This window comes from Trachypithecus francoisi, unplaced genomic scaffold, assembly GCF_009764315.1.
Source record: "Trachypithecus francoisi isolate TF-2019V2 unplaced genomic scaffold, Tfra_2.0 Lachesis_group17, whole genome shotgun sequence".
Lineage (NCBI taxonomy): Eukaryota > Metazoa > Chordata > Mammalia > Primates > Cercopithecidae > Trachypithecus > Trachypithecus francoisi.
In genome coordinates, this window is record NW_022681462.1 from 100,233,352 (window position 1) to 100,246,729 (window position 13,378).

General features: G+C 45.5%; 2 long non-coding RNA genes across 2 annotated transcripts in view; both read left to right on the plus strand.

Annotated features, from left to right (window-relative positions):
- Positions 1-13,378, plus strand: part of LOC117062766 — an 85,638-nt gene that overhangs the window by 29,745 nt on the left and 42,515 nt on the right. The window contains exon 2 of the long non-coding RNA XR_004428571.1: positions 3,304-3,442. This is a non-coding gene — a long non-coding RNA (uncharacterized LOC117062766). The remainder of the gene's footprint in view (positions 1-3,303; positions 3,443-13,378) is intronic.
- LOC117062767 lies at positions 5,853-7,000 on the plus strand. Its single transcript, XR_004428572.1, has 3 exons — positions 5,853-6,197; positions 6,633-6,724; positions 6,906-7,000. It is a non-coding gene; the product is annotated as an uncharacterized LOC117062767 (long non-coding RNA).

Consider the following 13,378-nt stretch of genomic DNA (forward strand, 5'->3'; position numbering starts at 1 on the left):
TGGAAATCATGGGGAATCTTCTGTAGGATTAAAGGCAGAATAGCGAAAGGGAGGTGGAAGGAAAGAAGGAGGAACGGAAGAAAAAAGAAGGGGAGAGAAGGGAAAGGAACAGAAGGGAAAGGGGAGTAGGATAGAGGAGGGGAAGCAGTAGAAAGGATTCGTGTTTTACAAACCTCTACTTTGCAGCTGCTGCCCAGCCTAGGCGGACTTCTTCACCTGTCTCTAGACTGGCATTCCAGAAATTGTCCTCATTCTCACGAGGACAGCAGTAACCCCTCATGGGGTTGTCGGGACCAGGTGGGACATGAATTAATGGTCTTTTGGGAAAGCTGTTGTGATTCTGGGAATACCAGGATTTCTCCCTGGAATGAAGGGCTCCTTTCAACAGTGAAGCCTTACAGAGCCTCACAAACCTGAGGCCCACGGCGATGGTGTGACTTGCCCGGAGCCACACGCTACATAGAAGCAGGCAGGAGGAATGAGGACCTGCGCTATAGACTCATCCCAATAACACCTTGGGTTGGTGATTCGGTGTGGCCTCCCTAAAAGACAAAATGACAAGGGAACTCTGGGGCCGGCTGGCCATGCCGAGACAGCCAGACCTGGGAGCTCAGCCCGCCCACTGGTGTTGCGGCTGTGTAGCTGACCTTCCCCGTGGGTTCCCTGGGACTGGCCTGAGACAGAATTATGAGGTGGCAATGCTGCCTCTTCTGTGCCCCCGGTGAGCTACCCACATTCGCCTGTTCCCTATTCTCCCATCAATCTTTGCCTTAGAGAGATCAGCTATTCGTGCTTTTGGGAGAGTTTAGGCCAGTTACTCCTCTGGGAGGCATTTGCACAGGAAGCCTTCCTCTGCATTTCATTCCTGCCATTGATGTGAGCCTGGAGGAGCAGCCTCAGGGAGGTCCTCTGTGTAAGGTGCTGGGCAGGAGGTAGGTGAAGGGCAGGTGATCTCTGAGAAGCAGCAAGAGGCTCTGAAGCTCCCAAGCCCAGCTTCCCTGTGGCTCCCCCTTTTTCCTTCTCTCCTGCCTGACCTCATCAACTTCCCCTCAAACAGACCTGGCAGCTGGAGACCCTCAGAAGGCTGTGGTCTGAGCTCTTAGCCTGCAGAGGGGGAAGGGAGCTGTGGGAGTGTTTCTGTTTCTGGAAGGTTGGTTCTGTTGGGAGCTTCTGACAAAGGCCCATGCCTTATATTCCATGGCTTCTCAAAGAAAGGCCGCCCCACAGGCAGGCTGGTCACCCAGGAACAATGAGGTTGTCACCCTGCTTTTTCTGTGGATCAGCTGTTGGAGCAAAAGCACGGGAAGGTGTTGGCAGCGTACAAAGTGATTTCCAAAGAAAGCCTTCACTTCGCATTTCCACGTTCACAGCAGTGAGCCTGTTTCAACCGAGAGCCTCTTCACTTTGCAAATGTGAATTTCTTGTAGAGAAACTTCCAATTTGTCAGGTCGCTTCATTCCGGGTGTCTTCAGTATTTTCCAGGAATTTTTAAAAATTGGCAAATAGTTTTGAGCATCTAATACAGGCTACCTATCATGGGAACCCAAAGGAGGGTGAGACAAAGGAGGTCCACAGGCAGTGCCTTCTCCAGCGGAGCCAGGAGGCCAGAAGCCCCTCGTGGGGGTGCTAAGCCGCAGGCCTGAAGCCTTGCAGCTCTGAAGCTCCAGAGCCAGGTGTCTCCCCGCTGCCCCCACTATGGGGAATGGAGATGTGAGGTCCTGGACTCAGTTGCATCCAACCCAATTTCTTCAGGCCTAGCCAGGGTCCAAGCACCAGGGCTTGGCCTGCGGGGTCCAGTCAACTCAAAGACCTGGAATCCCAGACAGACGCGGCTCACTCACTCACTGAGCTGCCTGGGGATACCAGTGGCCTTTAAACCACGGCTACCTCATTGTGAGTTGCATATGCTAGGCTTCAGTGTACCTTTCCTTTGGATTAGAAATCCCATGAAGGCAAGACTGTGCACAGAAACAGGTGCGCTTCAGAACTAACGTGCACAGCTTTCTGTTTTGCCTGCAAAGAAAGGGAACTTTCTTTTCCCTCCATATTTTTTTTAATGTGCACAGTATCGGTTTCCGTCTTAGAATCTGCAGTTGTTTTAGCCTCAGAATAGTCTTGTACCCCTTGAAGTCCCTGGAGCCTCCCAGAAGCCTGATTCTCCTTCTCCTCAGTTGGTAACTGGGACCTGAGATTTGTTACATGGAGTCTGTGATGGAACGTACGTGAACGTGCTGATGTCTGTGCTCCAGAATCGTTCCAGAACAATGCCCCGGGCCACTCAAGCTTAGGTAGCAGGACAGGTGGTCCTGGGGAGGGTGGCAGGCCCTTCAGCTCATACCTGCTGCTGGTGCTATGCGGCCATCACAGCAGTTCTTCAATAAACAGCTCCTCAAGTTGCCCTCCACACATCTTTCTCAATGGCATCATTGTCTTTCCAGTGACAGTGACAGGAATTTGGGACCTGGGAGCTTCTTAGCGTCTCCTTCTCACACTCTGCCTCTGAGCAGCTGGGAATCCTGACCCCTCCATTCTTCTGCCTGCTCGCCTCCCTGAGCTAGGGCACTGAGTCAGCATTCATGGCCTGTTAGTGGCTTGCAAAGCAGAGCAGATGGACAGATGTGCTTGGGCAGCCTATTGATCAGCCCTCGGTGTGACCTGCCCAGACCTGGTTCGGTTCCAAGCACTGATCATGTGGACAAGGTGTGTGCAAGGCCTGGAAAACAGCAGTGGCCAAGTATGAGGTGCTGGACCAAGTCCCTTGAGGAGAGCAGGGCCAGGAGGACTCCGGTCAGAGCCCCTCCCCACGCTGTCTTGAGGTGTCCCACTGGCTCACAGGAACCTCCTGGGCAGGAAATGTCTGTGTTTGACCCCGCAGGCCTAGCCTTGAAGCTTGGACCCTGGTTGGGCCTGAAGGAATTAGGTTGGATCGAACTGGGTTCCAGGACCTCACATTTCCATTCCCTGTAGTGGGGGGCAAGGAGGAGACCCCTCAGTTCTGGAGCGTCAGATCTGCAAGGCCTCAGGCCTCTGGCTCAACACCCCCTTGAGGGGCTTCTGGTCTCCTGGCTTTGCTGGAGAAGGCATGGCCTGTGGACCTCCCGCATTCCCGAGGCAGGCTGCGTGGCTAGCATTTGGAGGCTGGCGGGGGCTGGCTGATTCCTAACCAAAGATGCTGTCGGTGTCTTCCGATGGAACATGCCTTTCTTTGCCTAGTAGGTGTTATTCACAGGGATCCTTTAGTTAAGCAAATTTGCCTAGGCACCCTGTCGGGTCATATTTGTCTCTTTTTTTTTTTTTTTTCAGGAGTCCTTAATTCCCCTCAGCACTGTTTGAGGTGAGCAACTACAACTACACAAGACAAAGACGAAAGACTTTTTCAGCTCAAAAATCCTGTGATTCTTTGATTCTAAGAAGAGATTTTCTGACAAGGAGTTTGCCTAAGGTAAGAGAATTCTGACTGCCCAGGATATTACAGTCACTAAGTGGTTTCCTGGGCAGTCCGGGCCCCCACTGGGACCCCACACGTTAGCTCTTTTTGGGAGGGAGGCCCGTTCTTAAACTTCCTCAACACCTTCCTTCCCGCAGAGTCCACCCGGCTTGTGTCTCCAGCCAGTTGCCGGCCTGCCGGCATGTGGGCTGCCTGTGGAGAGGGGCCGTAGGCCTGTGTTGTGAATGATGTCTACAGGGCATGGGGTTGACTTTGAAGAAGGTGTGATCCTAAGTTGTGTTTGACCTGAGCTCCTGTCACCCCTGAAGGCAGCAGAGGATGTCCTGTCGGTGACCCAGGAGGACGGCTTCCTGAGCCCATTGCACAGAAGGGCTTTCGTGGTTGGTTTGCCCTGCTGTGAGTTTTTTCCCTACCTTTGAAAGCCTAGATTGGGTTTCCCATTTCATGGCCCTTTGGAAGGGCCAATGGCTCCCCATTTGACAGGCTGCCCTGAGCAGCAGGTGCTCCGTTTAGACCCAGGCTGCCCCAATCCCAGCTCTGATCTGACTCTCAGCTCTGAGGCTCCATTGAGTCCCTGGGCCTCAGGTATCCTGTTCAGGCTTTGCTGATGGTGGCATCAAATGATCTCTGAGCCACCTCCACGTTGGTTCTGACTAAGGCAACTCGTGATCTTGTCTTGCTGTTTGCAATATTTGAAGACAAAAAACAACTTGTGCTGCATTCTCAAGAAAGATGAGACAACCGTTCCTGTACCTTACTCTTACTCTTACATATCTGTATGAAGAAGTCCTGATGGGTGCATGCAAGCTAGGGAGCATCAAGGCTCCCACGGCATGAGGGCCAGCTGACCCCTGACCTCATTGATCTGTTGCTCTGTTCGTGGCTCTGAAATCCGGGCAACCTGAGCCAGCTCGTGCGTTCCTTACCCTTGTGCTTTTGCACTGCCCATCCCGGTCCCCTAGAACTCCCTCCAGTACAGTCTGCCCCACCTCATCCCATCCCATGCCATCCCATCCCACCTCACTCCATCCTACCCCATCCTACTGCATCCCACCCCATCCCATTCCATCCCAGCCCACACCACGCTGGCCCATCCCACCTCACCCCATCCCATCGCCCCATCCCACCCCATCCCATCCCATCTCACCTCACCCCATCCTATCCCATCACCCCATCCCACCCCACCCCATCCCATCACCCCATCCTACCCCATCCCAGCCTTTCCCATCCCACCCCATCCCATCCCATCCTGCCCCACACCAGCCCTTCCCACCCCATCCCATCCCATCCCATCCCATCCCACCCCATCTCACCCCATCCCACCCCATCCCAAGGTAGGTGTTCTTGGGCTGCTACTGAACTTCTCAGATTCTGTCTTCTCACTTACAAAAGGCAAATTGGCAAGGTCATCCCCTTTGGCAGGTAAGTAAATGCGGAGGACATAGTCCACGTTAAATAAATGACAGCGACTGCTCTTTTGGTTGTCATGCCCATGAGCAAGGCAGTACCTGTTCTCCCCACCAAGGAATCCAACCCTGCTACCCAGGTCCTGCTCATGTCCTGAGCTCCTTCTCATACCTGCCACCAGATTTGGTTTTATATCCTTCCTGGGCTTCAGGGGAGAGAATTTAAGAAATCAAATTAGGTAAAATTGGAGTTGAATGATAATGATAACTTCTCAGCTGCTTCAACCTCAGTTTCTGCCCTTTTTGAACTTGCCAAGGGGTAGGGGTGTCTTAACAGGCCCGCTCTGTGACTGTTACCACTGTTCCCATTTTAATGCAGCTATTTGTGTACTAGGTACCTCTCTCCCATGAAGCTGTGAACTACTTAAAGCACAATGAGGAAAGGAAGGAAGGGAGGGAGGAAGGAAGGAAGGAAGGAAGGAAGGAAGGAAGGCAGGCAGGCAGGCAGGCAGCAAGGAATAATTAATGAATAATACTGCATTCAGGAAACTAGACTCAGTATTTTCAAAGTGACTCATACCTAGCCATCCTCTCCTTTGCCAGTTAGCATGGATAATCTTCAATTGCTCAACCACTTGTTTCTTTTAATTTTAACAATCTTACAGCTGAAACTATCTAAGATTTATTCAGGAGAATATATTTTATAACACTCCCTTCTTCCTGTAAACATTGAAGGAAGGTTTGTGATATGGATGCTTGGCTAAAATTTGAAGGTGCAAAAGGACTGCTCTGTTCCTATTTATGATGTGGGAATGACTTTTCTTCACCACTAGCCTGGGTGGAATTTAATGACTGACCAAGAGGGAAGTAATTCATTCTTCCTGTCATCCTATTTTATTCCCCTGCCCCCCTCCCTCATGCTCTCTTTTCCTGCTCAGTTCCTATTATGATCTTTCTTTGTCAAAGATGTTTCTCATGATTAAGTGCTTATGTCTTCTTCTCTCCAGCGTATTTGTTTGGATAGATATAGGACAGATAAAAAAGCTGAAAATTGCCTGGTTTCTGTTTTCTCTGGAGAGAAAACCCTGAAAGATTTTTAGCTTATGGCATTTGACCAGTTTCGACCACCGTAAGATTCTCTGGCTTTTAGTTCTATAACCCTCCAGAAGTCTAGATCTTTTTGATATGAAAGAAAACATGCACATTTTGAGTGAGCTACCGAGTTCCATGTAATTGTTTCCGTTATCCAGAGACTAAGGACAGAGGACCACTGGGAAGGCACATAAGGGAATGAAAGGGACTTTGACCCAGAGACTGGACCCTGAGTCTGTATGAAAGAGGAGGTGATGGTGTTACTAAGAATTTCTTGCCTTGAGCTAGTTTCATTCTGGGTGAAGTCTGTACTTGAAGTTCCTCTCCTAACCTAACGATGGTTACAGGTGGGGCCAAAGTTAATGGAGAACCTGGACTAACAGCCTCACCACCTTGGGTCACTTTCAGTAACCACCAGGCCTACCTGGAAGTGCAACTCTGGGTCATGTGGAAGTGAAAACTGCAGTGGTAGACATCCAGTGTCTATTCTGGGGGCTCTGACTTGGTTCTCTGCTCACCTATCAGAAGGGCTGGCTTGGCATGGACTTATTTAATGTCTTTCTTTATGGAAGTCAAAAAGCCTTTATATGTAGCCTTGTCTTTCAGTTGTCCCAAGAAGCTCTATTGGCATTAGAAGCAAAGATACCTGCAACTAAAGTTTTCCATAGCTTTCATTTTTGTCCCAGGTTTTATGGCCCTTAGCAGAACATGGTTGAGTCCTGCTCTTATGGCTAGAATACCGGAGTCTTAAAATCTGAGACCAGGGGCTTCTGATCAGGTAGGCTTGGGCCCCTGGCTCAAATCTTACCTGTTTTACTAGCAATAGATAGCAATTCCTGCCCCCTTTCTCTTCTGTCCTTCAGCAAGGGCAGGAGCTGAAATTGAAACCGCTGAAAAGCTATAAAGAGTAGTCAACTGCTGTTTTTCCCAATTCTGTTTTTTTGATTATCTCTTCTCAGGTCCAGGTAAAACATAATGCAGGTTTGGTCAATTCTGCTTCTAAATCTCAGCCGTGAAGGAACTGGGAAGGTGCTCAGCAGCCACTATTAACAATTGTTCCTTACAACCACATGGTGGCACTGTTGAAGAGCTGTCCTGCACAGCTTGGTGAACACACATCCATTGTATTGATGCCTTTGTTTTCTCCATTTCTGCATAAGCTGAGATCGTGGTCTCTGGGTGGCCTCCCAGGGTGCAGTTCCACAGTTCATACAGATAGGCTTAGCCAAGCCTTCCCTGCCACAGGACACAATGCTTGGGTGGCTATGTTTAGGAGTTACCAGTACAAGCTATGCCAGGAGCAACCCTTCTCAACAAGACTTCAGGCCTTATATTGAGTCCAAGCCAGCAAATAGACTCTCAGTGACTTCCTGGTGAATTCCTTTTGGGAATCTTGGGACAGGGACACTATTAGTCTTGACAGATTCTCAATTTTGAATGTCTGGGTCTGTCTTTTTTTTTCCTAATAGGCTTTTGGCTTCTTCTACCAATTTTTCAACTCCCATCTTCTGTGGCCAGTTCTTCATACCCAGGGGAGGAGATATTTGCTTTTGTTCTACTATGAAATGTTCATTAGATCACCAACTCCTATCCATCACTGCAGCCACACTTACACAACACTTCTTTGTCAGAATGGATGTATCAAGTTGCTTCAAAACCCATCTTCTTTGTTCAATGAAGAGTCAAGTGGTTGGTGAGGAGCAAATAGTTTTTGGCATTCAGCTACGAAAGACTCACAACCACTTTAAAATTTTTTTATTTTTAATTTTTTTTGAGACAAAGTCTCACTTTGTTGCCAAGGCTGCAGTGTAGTGGTGCAATCTCTGCTCACTGCAATCTCCACCTCCCAGGTTCAAGTGATTCTCCTGCCTCAGCCTCCCTGAGTAATTGGGATTACAGGTGTGTGCCACCATGCCTGGCCAATTTGTTATATTTTTAGTAGAGACAGATTTCACCATTTTGGCCAGGCTGGTCTCGAACTCCTGACCCCCAGTGATCCACCTGCCTTGGCCTCCCAAAGTGCTGGGATTACAGGCATGAGCCACTGCACCTGGCCACAACCATTTAGAAAATTGTTTGAATATAGCATTCATGATCTGTGAGCTATGGAAGCTTTAATTTCACTACAAACTATTCAATATAAGTAAGTCTCACTAGTTGGCTGGGCACAGTGGCTCACGCCTTTAATCCCAACACTTTGGGAGGCCAAGGTGGGCAGATCATCTGAGGTCAGGAGTTCAAAACCAGCCTGGCTAACATGGTGAAACCCCCGTTTCTACTAAAAATACAAAAAATTAGCCGGGCATGGTGGTGTGTGCCTGTAATCCCAGCTACTTGGGAGGCTGAGGCAGGAGAATCACTTGAACTGGGGAGGCAGAGGCGAGATTGCATCATTGCACTCCAGCTTGGGCAACAAGAGTGAAACTTCGTCTCAAAAACAGCAACAACAACCACAACAAAAAACAACAAAAAAGTCTCACAGGTCATTTACTGGTAAATTGATCTATATTTCTAAAATTCGAAAAGTGGTTTCTAAAATTTAAGCAATTTCTTTCAGAAAAATAAGTTCTTCAAAATTTGGGGGAATATTTTTTAAATGATTTTAAAATTTCTATTATTAAAAAGTAATCTATGTTAAAAATAATTTTTAAAAAGGGTTAAAATCATGACTTATACAAACACGAATGAATGACTAGCAAAGCTTTACTTTAACTCATTTATTAATAAAAGAACCAATAAGATATTACTACCAGTTCAAAAGTGAATTTAAAATATACATACTTAGACAATCAGGGACACTTTAGTGAATTTACAAATAGATGCAAAACTGGTCGATAACCCCGGAGAAATAATCAAGTGCATCACCACCAAACAAAATTTGCATTTCTGTGGACACAAATCACCTGCATTACTATCAGTTTTCTACAGTTTACAGTTGTAAAATAGCTCAAAGACAAGGAAAGTTAGTGAAAACTTGGAAGGGTGAACTAGGCAAGACAGACTACAGTCTTTTTTTTCTGGTCCGTTTCAAAGTCTTACACAATTTTTATAGACACTTGCTAGATTCTAAGTTCAAAGAAGGCATAATGGATAGCTAGTAGAACATCTTAACAATGATCTCTTCCTTTCACCTTATGCAAAAATTAATTCAAGATGGATTAAAGACTTAAACGTTAAGACCTAAAAACCATAAAAGCCATAGAAGAAAACCTAGGCAATGCCATTCAGGACATAGGCATGGGCAAGGACTTCATGACTAAAACACCAAAAGCAATGCCAACAAAAGTAAAAATAGACAAATGGGATCTTATTAAACTAAGGAGCTTCTGCACAGCAAAAGAAACTATCATCAGAGTGAACAGGCAACCTACAGAAGGGGAGAAAATTTTTGCAATCTATCCATCTGACAAAGGGCTAATATCCAGAATCTGCAAGAACTTAAACAAATTTACAAGAAAAAAACAACCCCATCAAAAAGTGGGCAAAGGATATGAATAGACACTTCTCTAAAGAAGACATTTATGCAGCCAACAAACATGAAAAAAAGCTCATCATCGCTGGTCATTAGAGAAATGCAAATCAAAACCACAATGAGATATCATCTCATGCCAGGTAGAAAGGCATTCATTAAAAAGTCAGGAAACAACAGATGCTGGAGAGGACATGGAGAAATAGGAATGCTTTTACACTGTTGAAGAGAGTGTAAATTAGTTCAACCATTGTGGGCGTCAGTGTGGTGATTCCTCAAGCATCTGGAACCAGAAATACCATTTGACCCAGCAATCGCATTACTGGGTATATACCCAAAGGATTATAAATCATTCTACTATAAAGACACAGGCACACATATGTTTATTGTGGCACTGTTCGCAATAGCAAAGACTTGGAACTAACCCAAATGCCCCTCAATGATAAACTGTATAAAGAAAATGTGGCACATATACACCATGGAATACTATGCAGCCATAAAAAAGGATGAGTTCATGTCCTTTGCAGGGACATGGATGGAGCTGAAAACCGTAATTCTCAGGAAACCAACATAGTAACAGAAAACCAAATACCGCATGTTCTCACTCATAAGTGGGAGTTGAACAATGAGAACACATGGACACAGGGAGAGGAATATCACACACCAGGGCCTTTCCGGGAGTGGGGGGCTATGGGAGGATAGCATTAGGAGAAATACCTAATGTAAATGACGGGTTGATGGGTGCAGCAAACCACCATGGCACATGTATACCTATGTAACAAGCCTGCACATTCTGCACATGTACTCCAGAACTTCAAGTATAAAAATAATATAAAAAACAATGATCATAATTGATTTTAGTGCCCAAACTTTAAATTAATGGATAAGTAATCAAAACAGAAATTTCTGATATGCTAATTTCAGATTATTCTTAGCCACTCTCTTGCTACATTCTTTGTGGTTTTCTTTGCGGTGTACTAGAAAGCGCACTAGACTTGGAGGTGGAGGTTGTATTCTCAGAGGCATGATTTACCTGTTGATGCAGCTTTTGTTGAGTTAACTCAATCTCTCTGAGCCTCAGTGCTCTCCCTGGAAAATGGGGATACTTATTTACTCTACAACACTCACCATATCACTGCTTAGCAGATTCAATGAGAGGATGCATGGTGATGAGCCACAAAGGTATCCCTCCTCCAGACCCTGCCAAGGAGGTCACACATCACTGTCTGTTCTGCAGCTCCACTTCGACGTCCTAGGGTCATCTCAAAACAAATCAGGCCAAAGCTCTTCTGTTGATTCCCACTTTCATCCCTCAAAACTTATTTTGTTTCATGGCATCACCATCCACCCAGTTTCTTAGTCCAAAAACCCAGGGTTCATTGAGGATTAACCATTTCCTTTACCCCTCACATCTAATCTAACACCACACCTTATTGGCTTTACTTTCAAAGTATCTTTCAAGTCTCACCATTCTCACAATTTCCAATGTTACCACCCGAGACCAAGCCAATGCCAGCTATTCCCTGGACTTTTCCATTATTGTCTCTTAATCTTGAGTTGGTCTTTCTACAACCAGTCTTTCCCACCTAAATTCCTTTCCCCCAAAGCAGCCAGAATGACCTTCTCACACATGTATATCACAGCATATCACCCCTCTATTAAAAATCTCCCAATGGATTTATATTGCATTCATAATGAAGAGGAGCTGAGCGCAGTGGTTCACGCCTGTTATCCCAGCACTTTGGAGGCTGAGGTGGGCGGATCATGAGGTCAGGCGTTCAAGACCAGCCTGGCCAGCATGGTGAAACCTCGTTTCTACTAAAAATACAAAAACTTAGCCAGGCATAGTGGTGCACGCCTGTAATCCCAGCTACTTGAGAGGCTGAGGCAGGAGAATCACTTGAACCCAGGAGGCAGAGGTTGTAGGGAGCTGAGATCACGCCACTGCACTCCAGCCTGGGTTATAGAGCAAGAGTCTGTCTCAAAAATAAAAATAAAAATCAAAAAGGTGAAATTCCCCCACGCCTCAAATCTGAAACGGACGACCTCATGTCCTAAAAGAACGACATGTCCTCATGTCCTAAAACAACTACCTACCATGCCGTCCAACTCTCTGCCTTGGTGTCCTTGTTCCCCTTCGGCTGCCTGGCTCCAGTCACACTGGCCTTAATGTTCTGTACTGGGCCATGCTGCAGGGTCATTGAATTTGCTGTGTCCTCTGCTGAGAACATTCCCTCTGAAGATTCAGAACTCAGATCAAGTTTCACCTTTTAAAGAGGCCTTCCTTGGCCATTATGGTAGAATTTTCTATTAGTTTTGTCTAGCTCTCTGTCTTTAGATGCATCTTTTTCTTTATCCTCTTAGTCCATTCTGCATATCTGAACTGTTCCCCTTCTCCTATTGGGTTTTCATCTGTTTTCCCACCTCTTCTCTTACTCAACAGACCTTGCAAAACACACCATCACGCTTACCTATTGCTTGTGGTTTTTACTGAAATAATTTTGTTTGTCCATTCCTACCTTTAAAGGCAATGAATAAAATTATTTATATTTATTTGCCTCTAAAAAGTGAGGCACACCCAACCCAAATTGATTTTAACACATTTGCAACTCTCGCTGCATGTTTCTGTAAGTCTATGGCTCTTAATGGAAAACCACCACCACCACCATAAGGCTCTTCACTGGTGTTTTAGACACAGGCATTAGTTCTTATCCCTAAAGTTAGAAATTCTAGAACAGTACATTTCCATTATTAGTGGAAAAATGGAACGAAAAGTGTTCTATGAAAACAGGCTCCGGCTTATATTCATAGGTTCTTGGATTTGGCCTGTTTTCCTTTACTCATCATTGCACTGAAAGACTTTCTTTTACATAATATTTTTTATCCCCCAGGGAAGATAAAAAATTTTCTCATGATACACATGAATTTTAGAATCCTTGAATAATTAGAAAAATCAGGTGAGCTAAAGATACAAGTCATTATAAATTTTGTAGAAAAGTTTTACTTTAGAAGAACTTTGTGCCTAAATGTTTCTACCCATAAAAATATTGGTTGAATCAAAGCGAACAACTAAGAATGAAAATGGCCAGTAGACAAAGATGAACGTGGGTTAATGGGGAACAGTCACTACTACACAAAGTTTCTAAAACATGTGCTTGTCTGCAATTTCTGCAGGCTGCTACTTCTAGTGTGAAATGTGCATGTCCCTCCCAGAGTCTGCCCCTTACAATATTATAAAGTGTAAAAATGCTTTAAATCCAGTTAAATGATCTTGCTGTATAAATTAGCCTGGTTTGCATTGACCACACAATATTCTGTAATGCAGAGCTTATGTTCTTTGTACTGCTCCAAAACCAAATATTTAATCTGTCACTCTAATCTTGGATATTTGGAATCTTCTCCGTATATATCATGAGATATTCTTCAAAAGAATAAGCTTTTGTTTCACTACCAAGAGGTGAGTGCATTTTGAAATCCACTGGAACCTCACAGGTATTGAATCTCTTCTGTGCAAATTTGGGTGTGGACCATGGAAACTTGTAAGTCTACAGAAACTAAACCAGAGCAGGTTTTATAGTTGGGCCTAAAATACAGTTCCTAGGGTTCACTCTAAAAATATTTTCATTTTTTTCCTGGATTTTATTGCAAATGTTTTGTTGTTGTTTGATTTTTTTTTTTTGGTCTACACCTGGGTTTAATTCCTCCACTATTAGGTACTCACTGTGCTGTGATGGTTTGAATGCAGGTTTGGCCTCCTCTCCAGCCTGTGACTACCGGGAAGACAGGGCACCTGTCCTATTCACCTTTGTATCTCTGGTGTCTCACTCAGGATTGGGCACAGATACGTCCTGTAGTACATGTTCAGTGAATAAATGATAGTGCATCTCAATGATCTATGGTTTAGAGGCCAGCGTGGACATTTTGTATTTCAGTACTTAATCAAGTTCGGTCTGTGACCTGGGA